The following is a 15532-nucleotide window of genomic DNA, read 5'->3' as shown; positions in this document are numbered from 1 at the left end:
AGAGAGAGAGAGAGAGAGAGAGAGAGAGAGAGAGAGAGAGAGAGAGAGAGAGAGAGAGAGAGAGAGAGAGAGAGAGAGAGAGAGAGAGAGAGAGAGAGAGAGAGAGAGAGAGAGAGGAGAGAGAGAGAGAGAGGGAGAGAGAGAGAGAGAGAGAGAGAGAGAGAGAGAGAGAGAGAAGAGAGAGAGGAGAGAGAGAGAGAGAGAGAGATGAAGAGAGAGAAGAGAGAGAGAGAAGAGAGAGAGGAGATAGAGAGAGAGAGAGAGAGAGAGAGAGATAAGAGAGAGAGATGTATATATATATATATATATATAGATAGATAGATAGATAGATATATATATATATATATATATATATATATATATATATATATATATATATATATATATCAATGAAGTAAAAGTTGTACCGTACAGCGCCAATGTCGCATACAAGTCTTTACAGTAGGGGCAATGTCGTGTATACAGCAAAGACTGAAAAGCTTTGGCGGTAGAGGTGATGGCGGGTATCGATTTTTGAAATATACATTTGGCATGTAGCATTATGTCGTGTATAAGAACTGACAGAAGAAGCAATGTCGTCGCACTCCTGTAGTTTTTTGTGGGGAACTAATGTGGGAACCGGGATGTCGCAGCTGGCTGGTTATACTCGCCGCTAGATGCGAAATGCTTGCGGCGCAGTCACCATTCGCTGGGTTCCATCGCCCATTGTCAACAAGGCGCCAACTTCATGGAATGGAACAAGGCGAGATATACCTAAAACAGATTACCTGATTGTTGACAGGACGTGGTGAGATTGCATTTTATTTAGCATACTGCATCTCCTAAAACCTAACTTTCGTCGTCCTAACTCTCGCTCTGCCTGTGTTTTTGTCTGCGCCTGACTATTATGGATCACTCAGAGCAGCCGGTAAAACAATGGCAATGGCGTCGTGTTTGGTAAGATTTCTGCGTCATAACATATGCATAAGTTTTAGGCCTCTGTTTGCGTGTTTCGTTTCTTCACGCTGGCAGTATTGCAGCAGAACATGGGTGACACAAGAGTGGAACAACCATCCGGGCGAACGCTTCAGGGATATAACCGTTATGGAGTCCATGATCAAAGACGTGGCATTTTTGAATTACCTCAGACCCGAACAAACGGCCTAATAATTCATCCCGGCGCATCAACTATGTGTACGTGCTCAAGTGCATTTCCTTTCCAAGGTGATGAGATGTTGCTGGAAACCTGGTTCTAAAATCGCATCTCAACTGGGTAATATGCAAAGCAAAGGTCTGATCTCATTCAAATGGGCCAGCGTCCGAGTCTGTTAAGTTTTAAACGTGGTCGACACTGATGAGAATAAATTAATTATCACTGATTTGCATGAAATCACCAGAAATACCCAGTTGTTGTAGAACAATTTCCGAAAGGTTTTGACGTGATTTATGCTCTCCGACCGCTCCGTCACAACGGTTGCCGTTCCTTCATGACTCTGCGTTAGCAGTATTTAATGAAACACGTCTCGCGTCTCCACAACTTTTTCTCTTAAATCTGGTTACCTTGGGATGGTTTGATATCGTAAAATAACTGCTTATCATGGTGCATCCATATCCAGTGTCATGGGTTAAGAGCTTAAAGGAAATGACATGCTCTGAAGTAAGCAATGAGAGGATGTCATATCTTGGTTACTGCAATGGACAATATCTTCCCACGTATGGAACCTAGAACGTACAAATTGTTGTAAAATTGTGCAAAATTAGTACGCATATAATATATAATGGTGACAATGTCACAATGCAAAATAGAACTGAAATACATATCATAACATAACATCTACAAACAATTGTATTCATCTCTTATTCTCTTTGTTTCGTGCATTTTAGCGCATTAAGCCACTCTTCTTTGTATTTTTCTGGTTTACTTTTCTTTACCACATTTTTGTTTCAATATATTTTTTTGTTTTTGCTTTCATGTTGTCTGGGTACGGAATTAACAGCACAGCAAGCGGCGAATCGCCATTTTCCCTTGGTAAGCGGAGCACATCACCGCGTCGCATGTCTCGGGCGACGGACCGGCCAGCGGACTCGCCCGCTCTGTGCCTGGCATGCACGCACTGACCTGGAGACTGTAGTGATGGTTCCGAACATATTCCTGGTATATGCTCAGCATCGGTAGCAGCATGTCGAACAGGTCTCCTGGAGCGGTGACAAAACAGCTCAGGCGCGGCGGCAGAGCTCGAGTGCTCGAGTAGCAACTCCAAACCCATCCAGCAATGCAATGAATGGCCTACTCGGACACCTGGATGCACGCTTTACATCTGTACAAGACACAGTCGTTGAGACAGTAAAGTCGCAAATAATAAACGCAGTTTCATAGATGAGTTGACCTGGTTGATAGAGACCGCTTCTCCCAAAGGCACAGTGGTTTTGCCGTTTTTCGCCTTTACAACTTTTCCATGATGTAGGATCTATTGAGGCCGAAAGACACAATGGGGGGCAGGGTTGAGGATCTTCTTAAGAAATACAAGTCTACATGTATGCCCTGCAGTTTTGGCCGACACCGCCGTATTACATAGAAAATGAACCATACTATCCGACCAACGTCACCTACACAAACAGTAGCCTCAACCCACCGCTGACGTTGTCTAAAACGTATTCCACCACCCGGTTAAACGCCCAGGGACGCTCCCGCGTCCCACAAGGGGGGCGTGCACAGCGCGGCCGTGCCCGCGCCGGGCCCGCGCGGCTGCGGCGTATCCCGGACGGTTGGCAGCCGGAGCTGGTCTGCAGCACTGGTGCCGGCCGCGCTGCTCGGCCGACGCCTGTCTCCGCTAACTACGTCCGTTATCAACAGCCAGCATGCCGCATGCAGTTCACGGAGACGCGCCGGCCGGCGGCGCGTGCGGCGGCCGGCGGCGGGCGGCCCTGTGTGCGCCCCGGGCAGTGCCGGACGCGCCGTCGGGGCGGGGCCGGGGCCGGGTCGCAGGCCGTGGACTAACACCAGCAGTGTGGGTGCTCTCCAGCGAGAGGTGGGAGTTAGGAGGGGTGCAACCTGTGGGCAGTTTTGGATGCAGGGATCCGATGCTTGGTGCTGTTGGGTGGTAGAATCGAGATGCATGACGGGTGAAGAGTGTATCGGTCCCATTTTAGCCTGTTACGCGGCAATCGATGTAATTACATTCATGTTACAGCGCAAAGCTTATGCGATCATTCATACTTTGTCGACGTCAGTAAGACTAGATAAAATTATTTTCTGCCATGGATTAGATTCGCAAGTATATTTGCTTTCACTTTATGCATACGGAGCAGGAGGACCTGCTTAAGTTTAACAGATAATTTGACACAGATTCTCTCGTGACAATGCATAACGCTACAACTCATTATGCCTGCGAATGAACAAAGTTTGAATGATTGGAACTGAATTAAGTATCTGGTGATGCCCGAGTCACGCCAAATGAAATTCTTCCTACCGGGGATTAGTTTCGTCTGGTATACTTACTTTTGAAATATCTTCTCGGAGCGGTAGGACCTGCTCACGTTTCATCAGAGCTTTTAACGCAGCTCTTCTCGTGATGATGTATTTTTGCTATTTGAGCTTAAGGCGCGTCGAGAGCCGCGGTCACTTGGCGCCCAAACTGTGGCTGTGTAGAAACTATGTCGCGTTTTATCATATAAAGTTGCTGTTGTGGGCTTCCGAAGCGTGCCAAAAAGAACAAGTTGTGTAAAATAAACGCCCGCAACACGCATTGTGCAAGGCATCCCACACGCAGCTCACGTAAGCTCGGTGCAGCTAGGGTGCTTTCAACCAGGGTCATGCGACTTCAGAAGATCAAATGATCATGAAGTCAATGTCGTTTAAAAACGCAAGAACTACTCTCATGTCAATAGTGGGGTCCTTGCTTACAAGTGAACGCAAGGGCAATCTACGTTGCATATGCCGGCTACAGGGACGACAGCACTCGGTGGCAAAGAAAGGGAGTTCCCCAGGGACATGGGTGACGGACAGCGCGTGACCACAGCGACGACATGCTGGTGCTTTCCCTGCTGACGGGAGGAAGCCCATGCGTCCCGTGTATGTGACCTACGCGGGTTCGGCACGGGCCAATTGCCTCCCTTCCTCTGATGCGATGAGAGGCCTGCCACTCGCCTAAGTTTGACTTGGTAGCGCCAAGCTTGCTCTGAGCGTTTCCACGGTCGTCAGCGCTCTTCCGATCCCTTGCCTTTTGCCAGTCTACCGCTAAGCGAGCTGACAGCATCTGCCTCAAGCCCGGGAATGGTTCGTGGCGAGCATAGCGCCACTGCTTATTATATTGGGAGTGAATGAAACCCGAATGTTGGTGACTGAAATAGGTTTGAGTGAGAGGACAATTAGGTGGATCAAGCGATGACAACGAAGCACATAACCTTAGGCGGATCAATAGCATGAGGAAATGTAGTGCTGACGTTGCGTGAGGTTTCATCACATGCGTAAGGCTGTAAATAGTCCCAACATTTCGCAAACGTTCCAACCAAATAACATAACGAAATGGTGTAGCTTTTCAGCGGGATGCGTGCACGCAACATTGCTATGTTTTGTGCAATTCTGCAAGTTTCCATCATTCTTCTCTGAATTTGGCACTATGCACCTGTCTGCTGACCTCATGTCCGCTGGAGCGACCTTTGAGTCACATTGGGCGTAGATCTGTGACGTTGCAGTCGGGTGAATGTGCATGCAACATTGCGCACTATGCTGTTTTGCAAACTTTTTCAAGATTTTTCTCTGTAGGCTCTTATGCCCTTGCGGGGACAGGGGTAGTGATTTCAAAGCTCCACGCTGCTTGCTTTGGCCGGAATAATATTCCAACATCCTGCACTTTTGCTAATTTTTTAAATCAATTTCTGTGGGTTGATAACTATGCGTTGATGACGTTCATTGAATCTGCCGGCTTGCAACGAAAACTTCACTTAATACCGTGCTGCAACCACGTGCCTCTTTCATAGCGACGCATCGGCAGCTCCTCCGCTCAGGGTTAGATAAGGGCTGAGATGAGGACATAACGACGCAAAGAGTTTGCTTGAGGGGGGGGCTTCCCGTGCTACAACCGTCTGAAACGAGTCCGGTTATAGCACATCGTGCAGAGCACCTCGCCTCCGGCGTTTTGCCGGTGTCCGCCTTTTGATGGACTTCTGACGTCACGCCGTCGGGGGCAGCGACCTTTCGGCCGCAGCCAGCTGTTTTCGTGTTCACCGGAGGGTATCTCCATGGCGGTGACGTTCACGCTATGCGGCGGAAGCTTACATAACTAGATGGAATCCTCGATACCAGCGCATCAATCTGCTCCGGCCACGCCGCAGTGTGTGTGTTTTCATGCCCTTCAGCGTGGAAATCGTCCTGTTCTTGCGGTGGCCGGCCAGCTGCCTCCGTGGTCGGTGCGCCGGCCCCGGAGTCTGGGCCTTGACGGCATCTTTGTTGCGATCCAGAGTGAGATTGTGACGGTGGGGCGGGGTAAAAGATACAGTAGGAAACAAGCAAAAGAAAGACGCAAATGATAAAAACCTAAAATGTCAGCTCCGCCTTACGACTGCCTCTTGATAAGCTTTTGATTCCGACACGAGGGATTCGGATGTTGAACTCTCCGCAGTCTTCAAGATTGGTGTTATGTAAATGGTGCTAAATTTCATTGCTCCTTTCCGACACGAAATGGGACAGATGGCTATTTAAAGATGGACAGATAACTATTTACTAGCACCTGTCAGCGACACTTCATGGCACTTTTATCAGGGGTATACTCAGGTCTAAGTGGTTGTGGAGGGGAGCACAGTGAAAACTTTCTGTCCATAATGTAGCCTCTTGATTCAACGTTTGGTAGCAGCAAACTGCAGTTGTCAGCTGTTGTTCTAAAAAACCCACCCGAATGCCACCCTCAACCTTATGGTCACTGCATTATAAAGACATACGTGGTCCGTTGTCTGCATTCTTCATTGGAACACAGAAAGTAACATTCTAAAGCAACAGACATGAAAGTATTTGGTAAGCTATATCGCGGAACTCGACATAGCGGAGCAACGCGGAGGTTTGAGCGCCAGAGAGGACCAGACCAGTTGTTGACCAGAGAAGCCGCGCTTCGACTCGAGCTCCGGCAAGTCCGACCGGGATCCGAACTTCTCCGGATCGTTTTCCCAGACGCGTCTGCTGCCTGCTCTACACCCCGCTAGAATCCCTGTGAGCACAAGGCAAGTTCCGAAGTCATCACAGTTGCCACAGCTTCCGGCATTTCGTCACTGCAACGCCACGCGATTGCGGGGCTCGGATACCGTTGCTGTCTGCCAACTTATGAGGTTTTTGCACTGCTGTACCATGTAGTCTATCTTGGGACACACCGAATCGTCCGACTTTAGGTACTTCCGCTGTCTCCTGTCCACCCTCAGCTCTGCTTTGATATCTCTGGGTCTGCTCCACGGCAGTATGTTCTCACTCCCTGCTGTTGGTCGGCGAGCACCGTTTCCAATAGTTCTCACGATGGCACCCCATGACCAGTCCCTTGTAACACAGAAGATTCGATTAGCAAACCTCTCAACCCATCTCGCTTGATGTAGAGCCCTTGGTCAGCTTCCAGCAGATTTGCTGGGAATGCGACTGATGCAGACTTAACCGCTTGACGCAGCCTGAGCGATACGACTGGTTTTTGTTCACATTCTGTCGTTCCAGATGGCTTTGGCCGATTGGATGTGTTAGTTGGCCCACTAGTTTTACTAGTTTCACATATTTTTAGGCTTACACTATGTTTGTATGACAGTATCGAAAACATGCATCACGGGGAGTTCGTTAATGCCAATGCGGCATGCTCACTGTTGAACAGCCATGCTCTCATTCCGTCGATAACCACTTTCATATCGGATAATAATCAATATTGTTCCATCGGAGCCGAGCAGAACCGAATCTGGATCCTCGTCACTGATGAAGTCGGTCAATTCTTTAGCCGCACAACTGTCCCTTCACTGTTAGTGGCGCGTATTCCACGCCTCAATGGCTTAATGCTGGTGCCATTGCCTCAGGTAATTGTTTGTCGGTACGGGTTTACTGCTCCTCTTGTTAGGGCTCGGTCGTCCTCCGTCGCAAAAGCATCCAGGCATTCAATCACATCTGCTGGCGGTGGGGCTCTCTTCTACCATCCTTCTGTCGCTACTTGTCGATCTGTCCCCAATCTTGCCGCGATCGACCAGCTGTTTCATGCCTTCGCGATGGCTCTGTAGGCAATCGGAGCAGCATTAAGTAAGCCATCCGCCGATCACCCCGTGACGCCGGAGCGATTGCTCATCTTCGAGACGTTCGGAAGCCCATCAGCGATTTTGTTCGACAAGCTCGTCATCCGCAGTTTATGTGGTTCAGCAGACAATTTCAACATCGCGTCTTCACAAGCCATGTTTGCAAAATCGGCATAATGCGTAGCCCCTCGTCTTCTGCTGTCGTTGGCGCGGCACGATCGTCCGGACGCCCCGGTCCGTTCCGTTTCCTCGTCGAACGCCCCGGCTCGCTTCTTTGTCCCATGCCGACGCTCCGGCCTGTTCCTTTTTTCCCGTTCGGACGCCCCGATTCGCTCCTTTTTTCCCGTTCGGACGCTTCGACCCGCTCCTTTTTTCCCGTTCGGACGCTCCGACCCGCTCCTTTTTTTCCCGTTCGGACGCTCCGACCCGTTCCTTTTTTCCCGATTCGGACGCTCCCCCGCTCCTTTTTTCCCGTTCGGACGCTCCGACCCGCTCCTTTTTCCCGTTCTGGTGGCGCCACTTCCCTTCATTTCATGTCGTTTTCGTTGATCTGTTGTTGGCTTCCAGCCTACGTCGGTGACCTCATCTTTCTTACTGTACGCTGGTCGTTAATAAACGGTGCTACTTGAGGAGGCATCATCCTCCGAGAGAGCACTCTCAAAAAGACCACCACAGCCTTTTCAGCCTTATCCCTCGCGGTAATGAAAGAGCAGTGCCACTTTGTAAAATACGAAGTGACCAATATCTCAAGGCAATGCCCTTAATGCCCTATGATGCACCGCTCTCAATGCCACCCTGTGCAGCTAAAAAACAATCATGTGAGAGCTCAAGTTATGGTTTGGTCGATCTAGTGCCGGTGTTTTTGAAATATCTGGGGTGTGGTGCACGCCATATGACTGATCAGGAGTAAAGCTGTAATTTCTTATTCGTCTTAAGATGTGTGCAGGGCCGGAAGGGCTCACAGTTTTATACAGCACCTGTTCCATCCCTTTGTTCCTCAATGTTATACTAATGTAGTGCGATGGCGGAAATCGATTTTTTAAAAGAACTTATCCGCGCCACTTGTTTGGAAGACCGCAAGCTCCCGAGCAGGCACATGCCCTGGGTGAAGTCATTGTGGGCAACCTTTGGAAGCAACTTTCGGACGGCATTCGTTCCCGGTTCAAAGTTCAAACCCGAGACTTCCTTTGGACCTGGCCATCCGTCGACAACTTCCAAGGAAGTGTTGGCCGGGTGCGGAAGGGCTAGCCTTCCAAGTGCACAGTGTGAAAAGAGCTGTCGGGACCCGCTCCATTCTGCGAACAAAGCTGTTCGCTGTGCTCTGGAGTTTCACACCTGGTTGAACTGGTCGATTTTGCTCCGCAGATGCGCCGTTTGGTGACGGGCTTGGGATCTTTGTGATCATGCACCCCAAATACTGATTAGCGTGCGACTTGAGCCCAACCGCGTCCGTGTGGGCCCTCTTGACGAACTACTTCAGCGCCCGCCGGACAGGAATTTCCACCCGGGCGGGCACAGTAGGCAACTATCTAAAAAAACATCCTTGTCCTTTGGCCCATAACGAGCTACGACCTAGAAACGAAGCCCTGACAAAAGCGTGACAAAAACCATGCGGTGCAGCTACGTTCGGCAGCTTGGGGTGACCACACATTGCCATTTTGCGTCCCTGTGGTGTAGCAGCGAGTTGCCGGATTTGTAATCCAGGTTCAGTAATGGGTGCGTGTCTCAAGATAGGGCGCGTTGCTTTTCCGACTGACAAAGAAGGTCGGATGGGAACTAGCCAAAGGTCAGCCAAGCCGTGTCGCAACCCTGTTCGGTACATAACTCCTCCACGTCTTCGCTTGCACGAAGCTGACGATACGATCTCCTTACGAGTTAGATCGGCCCACCCTTGTGTGGGTTCCGCGCACATGACCGAGCTCTGCCTAAGGAGTAATCTGCATCCATAGCTGTCCATGTCAATGGACAGCTATGGATGGCGGCTATGAATGGACGGCAGCATCATTCAACAGAAGCGATTTGTTGGTGGTCTCGACACACTGAATCAATATCAGTACGTCATATCACCAGGGACGTAATGTTCCTAGTAAAGAAGGTGGAAGGGCGTCTTCATGTATTAGCATAATGCAAATATTTCGGATATTTTAAAAGGATTGGACCGCGAAAACATAGTTGCTGATCAAACGTAGAAAAAGTTGTCGATTCTGCTGAAACTTTCCCGGCCAGAGGCTTGCTACAGGTGCTGTGATGTCTCCGAGAAGATTTAGCGCTAGCGCGGATCCAACGTGAGGCGAGCGCAAGACGACGGTGGCTTCATTATGTAAGGCAGGTATTTCAGCCCATAATGTTATGGCTCAAGGCGAAGCACATAATTGGTAATATTTCAGCTCTCCAGGATTTGTTGGTGATGAAAAGCTGCTTTTTTGACAATTTATTTTCGTTCTAGGCAAAACTAAAAGACCACTTTTCAGGCAAATCCACCACTGCAAAGAGGTTGAGTCTGCATTTTTTACGCAATGACTATCTACATCAAAATAAGGTATTCAGTAAGGTGTTTGAGCCCAGTGTGTCTGAGCCTTTGAGTCATAGGATATTATATTTCTATTACAGTGGAAAGCCTCATTGAGGGGCATGGCGCTCCACTGGTTTGTCTCTCATTACGTGCCTTTTGTAACTGAAAGGCAAGCTTTGCATGCCTTCAAACTTTGGAGCGACGCAAGCTTGCAGTTGGTTACCGCCCTATGGAGCTGATGGTGACGGCCGTATTTGCACCCAGTTAGTGCTGTTAACATCCGTTGTCGTTTTTAGACCTTCAATGACAAGAAATCATGCTGTTTTTCCGTATGATTTGGGGGGACGAAGTTGCGCTTCTAGTTGCTTGATTGCGCATTACATCCAAATTGCTTTGAAAGTACACTCCTTTTCCTTTGAACAGAGCTTTCGTCTTTGCAGTGCTTTTCCTTTTCTCAGCTTCCATTTATTCCCTTTGAAATTATTTCCAAAGTGTCGAATTCAAATGGTGCGGAAATGCTGGGTAGGATGTACGCCATAATGCTTACCTGACCTTCATCAATTTGCAAGCCAGCCCTGTGCACATGATTTGCAATAAGAGGAGCAGTCGGCTGCTAAAAAGCAAGATACCCAGATGCAGGGATACATGTGACAACCTTCTGCGCCTGTCGTGTGTAGAAGTCTTTGAGTGGGTTTAATCCTTTTGAGCGTGATGACATCGCATCATACCTTATTGGTGGGAATATTATGGCATAAGGCGACGATAGCACATCTGATGAAAGGCCAAGTCGAGGATCGGATATGAGGATTCTATTCCAAGGCTCGCATCTGACATTCTCGGCTTGTCTTGTTGAGAACACTGGAAACACGTGCACGGTCGACACTTTTGTTGCACGTTTTCTTCAGAGCTGTGGCCTGTCTGTGTCACATGGTGAAGCAGGGCATGCAGCTGTTTAAGGCGTGAGTGGCGAACACAGTCCGTTGCGCGTCAGTGCCGCAGATGACAACAGCGACCACAGCTCTGCTTTGCGTGACACGCACCACAGAACACACCGACGATCCCCAATAACACAGCAAACATGAAATGAATGGGCATCTTCCTGTCCTCAATAGGCTTCATCATGTTCCCGGGAATTCATTACATTAGTCATGTAATTGTCTCAGTTCCAGTATCTGGCCAGATCTGCCGTCCAAAGGTAAAACCCCATGTGTTCATTTCTGGTCACTTCGCGTTTTTATCTTCTGATTTGTTTTTCATGCTGCATTCGGATATTTAAACCAATAGCTGAAATTTTCACACACTTTTAGCTAAAGAGTGGGTAAAAGTTTGTGAAATTTCAGCCAATTGTTACGTACCTGAAATCAGCATGAGTACATGAATAACATGACATAAAAAGCGCAAAGTGGCCAAAAATTAACATATAGATTTTACCTTTGGACGGCAGAGATATCATACAGAATTTAAACGTTGGCTTGCCAACTCGTGGGAGTTATTCACGTGGCAATGAGCAACGTGAACAGAAGGAGCCGCTGCCTTTAATGTGTATTTTATCGTATTGTGGTTTAAGTGCAGCAACAGCCATGTGGCTTATCTTGCACTGATCGCGATGAAATGGTACACGTGGCGTCTTGGGGCAAGGATGGGGAAAGGTGTCGTATGCGCTATCCCAGCTGTCCTGATGTCGCTCAACGACAGCAACCTGGCATTTGTCTGATCTAATTGCGAAATGAAAGGCCGACTTTGAATGGAACGCCTCTTTTCGGTCATGTGCACATTTTGTATTAGGTTTTAGTCTCTTTATCATATAGAGACTGCAACCAATTATACAAGAGACTACAATTCTCGAGGCACTTGACGTATGCACTTTGGAAAGAAACTGGGGCGGCAATAGCGTTGTATATTCCAAGGCGGGCCAAAGAAACCATGTGTAGCTCCGTATAAGGAATTGATGCTTCCAGAGTACCAAACAGGAAGCTACAGAAAGCATTTAAAGACAACATTTGTCTCCGAAGTTATTTTCGTGACACGCAATCGATCTGAATGAAGTGTGCCTCACGACGATTGGATCACTCGCTGATATAGCCGTATTCACTCAGTGAAACTAGTTTACTTTTGCCCAAAACTGGCCTCTGGCTGGAAGGGCAACTTTGTTTAGGCTTCCTTACTACGCAAAGACTCCATTGCTGTTGGGAAACAAATGAACAGATCGTTAGTCCATGACAGTCAGAAAGAACATTTTAATTTATATCTCCACGAAGGAAGATTGGATTCCCAGAGTGCACGATCCGATCTACCCGAAACATGCCGCACCCCGCTCTCCCAATTCATTTTACTCTGATGATGCAAAACTTCTTCATAAGTTGTTGAGCGCATTTGCGAGGAACATTATTCACATAACATGACAGTATTAATAGCCTATTCCTCGGAGAGAAAAAACAGCAGAATGGAGATATAGATGCGTTCATATTTCGGCAGCATGCTTTTATCGAAACAATACCACTTCTGCTAAAGTTTCGATAAAGGCGTGCTGCGGAAATATTAACGCGTCTGTATTTCCATTCTCCTGATTTTTATCCGAGGAATGACGCTTTTACTTCTGTTTTATCTATGTGAAACGTTTTGGACACATTTACCGCATTGTGAGCCAAAATAGCCTACAAACTTTGCAATTTCCTCCTGCATGGCCACGCGGCCCCTGTGGCTTATTGGCTCTTTGGCAAGGATTCAATAAACTGCTTCTCTTTACCTAGTAATTTTGTGTCTCACGTGCCAAAAACAATATGATCCAGCTATTTGTTTTTGCCGATTGCGCGCTATGGATGAGTACGTTAAGCGAGCTGAGTTCTTCATTGCACACATATTCAGAAGTCATGCACCATAATGAAATATACCTACACGTATTCTTCGTGAACTGCCGATTTTCTTCGCACGAATACTGATGAAACGGATCACGCAAAGGGTACACAGCACGTCATACCAAATGACAACCGTGCAACGGTGAAGATGGGTAAATAGGAAACACGTTGTTACTGTGGTTATTTTATGGTCCCATCCTAGCTTACCATAAGGCTAAAATGTAACAGATACCTGAAATATCAAAGCTTGAGAGCTCGTTCAAAAGTTGTGCAGTCAAAAGAAAGACCTCGATGCTTTTGCATATCACTTGATACTTTGCAAGTTAAGTAGACCATCTGAAAATATCAGGCACAATTGTAGCCATGAACGGCAAAACACACCTCAACTATACGTCTGAGTTTGTGTAACGTGATCGCTGCCATTGCCGCGACTTTAGGTCCACGTTTCATCGGGTGTGATGAATAGCATTTGGAGTGGTAAAAGCATGTAACAGCGGAGGCCACTTGTGAAAAACATTCGAGCATCCGTCAGCAGATATAGCCATATCTGTAGAATTAGGCAATGAACATCCCATATCAAACCTCTCTGAGGCTGTGCTGTTAAGATTACGGTGCAGTATTCGTGTCAGTCTCGAAAGCAGATGTAGTACAAAAGTTTGCATGATCAACGAGTGACAAGTCCTGAGTAAGTTTTGCAACTGGTGTATTCCATTTATGTTGAGAATGAAGTCAAGAGGCTACCGTATTGCAATTTAACATCATAACGTGTCAAATAAGGTTACAGTTCTACTACTAACCCATGCCACATTGTGCTATTGGTGCTGATACTCACGCACTACGCAAATGTATTTGATTTCTATGGTGGTGTGCGCCATTGCCTCCTCGCTTGCCAGTGATTACGGATGGGTGAACTGAGGTGATCAAACCAAGACTTTGTGATGCTACGTAGCGTTGTTCATTCCTGGTGCAGCACAGAAACCTTCTAACATTTTAAACCGAAGCGAATTTCGTACGCATGCACCCAAAGATGTGCCAAGATTCTCAACAGACGAGACGTCGTGGCACTACTTCTTGAAATAGGTCTCAACAATTACAAAATATCGGCAGTGACAGACAGACATGCATGAAATGTTTTTCGTTGCATAAACCTCAAAATGGTGCAATGATGCAACAGCGTAAAATTCGGAGTCTTCGGAGTGAACAGCAAGTGTAATATTTTGAGAGGAATTTAATCAACTGTTTGCATGATGCGATTGTAGAACCAGCCAGCACAGTTCTACGCACCTGTTCTCTAAAATATCACCTGCATTCACCTCCTCTCCGAACGTTTGACAGGCCGAGCCAATCGGGAGATTTGGTGTGCTTGTCATGACTGGCCCAACTCCTTGTCAAAAGATCAGTATGCAATTAAGGACACGAGCAACTAGACTGCAGTTTACTAAGTGGCACCACGACATTGACAAGACTTAGCAACTATACACAACATACCTAATGGAGCACATATAGGCCGGTAGTTATCTGCAAAACAGGTAAGACCCGTGTAAGGCAGGTGTCAGTCCACCCGCGACACCTTTGACTAGCTGACTTGGGGGCCAGTTAAACTACGGAGCAGCAAAGCCAATGCTTATGGATACCCTACACCCAGCGCTAAAGCACCTTGGAAAACTCCAGAAAGCAATGCCGAAGCTATGAAACATAAAACTTTACCAATCGAGATGTCTTCTTGCCCATTCATTCCGTAGAGTTGTTTATCGGTAAAACCGCATTCTGCATCATGATTTGCGCACTTTCTATGAGACATGACATCTTCACGGATAAATTAGCTAATCTGGAATCGGTGTATTAGCAGTATAGCTTACTTCTTGCTTATGGTTACGAGCAGAATGCGGCCAACCGATATTCATTGACACACACACACACACACGCATACACACACACGCACACACACATACACACACACATACACACACACACACATACGCACACACACACACACATACACACATACATACACACAAACACACACAAATAGAAAAGAACAGGAATGCAGACTCGTGGCAAAAGAACGCTCTCAAGTAAGAGTTCTTTGCCCTGTAGGATTAACAAATGAGTATCGTAAATTTCCCATGCTCATGCCGTATATTTATAGAAAAATGCCGCTTCCTTTATGGCCCATACAGATTACATACGAAGCAAGACAAAAAGAGAGGACAGATATATCGAAGCCATTCGTTGGCTTTGCACTTACCCAGCACCAATGTCGGCCAGCTTTCCATTCGGGCGGAAAGGCCCTTCAAAAATATTTGGTGCAAAAATAACAGTGTCTCCGAGTTAAGGAATATCGAATTGACATCTTCGTGGCTACACGGCGGCATTTTTGAAGAGGCCGCCATTTTGAATGGCCTTAAAAAGCCCGTCACTAGGATGTTGAGCTGCTCCACGTACTCCTCTTCTGCCTCCACCATTCGAAACACGAGACTGGAACAGTGCGACAAGGGGTTATTTTCAGCATTCAGCCACCGTTTTTTTCTGGAGCCATCATGGCAGCTCAGCAACATTACAAGTTTTCGTTTTTCTCGGACATATCTACAGTGGATTCGAAACCCACTCCTGGTTGTTTTTTTCGGCTTGCCTGCTCTGCCGAATGCAGAGGCGTCATACCATTCAAACAATTGCAAAACAACTCACGAGATGATAAAATATATCTTACCCTGCTGAAAACGTGACGCATCCATGTGTTGCATACTGGCACCATTGGCATAGTTCGTGGGTGAGGACAAGTACACCCAACGATTAACTTGAACACCTAAAGTGAAACCTCCCTAGAAGATCACCCGCTTCATCGCACGACCCAAAACAAGCATCACACGTCTCATTTATTTGAGAGGTAACTCATCGCTTCATCAGGTTCTTAGTCGCTGGAATGCTCCCAGGGTACAAA

At 47.3% G+C, this 15532-nt stretch overlaps 1 long non-coding RNA gene across 1 annotated transcript; it reads right to left on the bottom strand.

The window, feature by feature from the left end:
- Window positions 1-2096: 2096 nt before the first annotated feature.
- On the bottom strand, window positions 2097-15046 carry LOC119114577 (uncharacterized). Its single transcript, XR_005096045.1, has 3 exons — window positions 14840-15046; window positions 14080-14109; window positions 2097-2175 (listed from the first exon to the last, which is right to left on the bottom strand). It is a non-coding gene; the product is annotated as an uncharacterized LOC119114577 (long non-coding RNA).
- Window positions 15047-15532: the final 486 nt, after the last annotated feature.

The sequence above is a fragment of the Pollicipes pollicipes genome, unplaced genomic scaffold (assembly GCF_011947565.3).
Source record: "Pollicipes pollicipes isolate AB1234 unplaced genomic scaffold, Ppol_2.1 Scaffold_266;HRSCAF=296_pilon_pilon_pilon, whole genome shotgun sequence".
NCBI lineage: Eukaryota > Metazoa > Arthropoda > Thecostraca > Pollicipedomorpha > Pollicipedidae > Pollicipes > Pollicipes pollicipes.
Note: the sequence above shows the minus strand (reverse complement) of the source record. Positions and strands in the feature narration are given on the sequence as shown.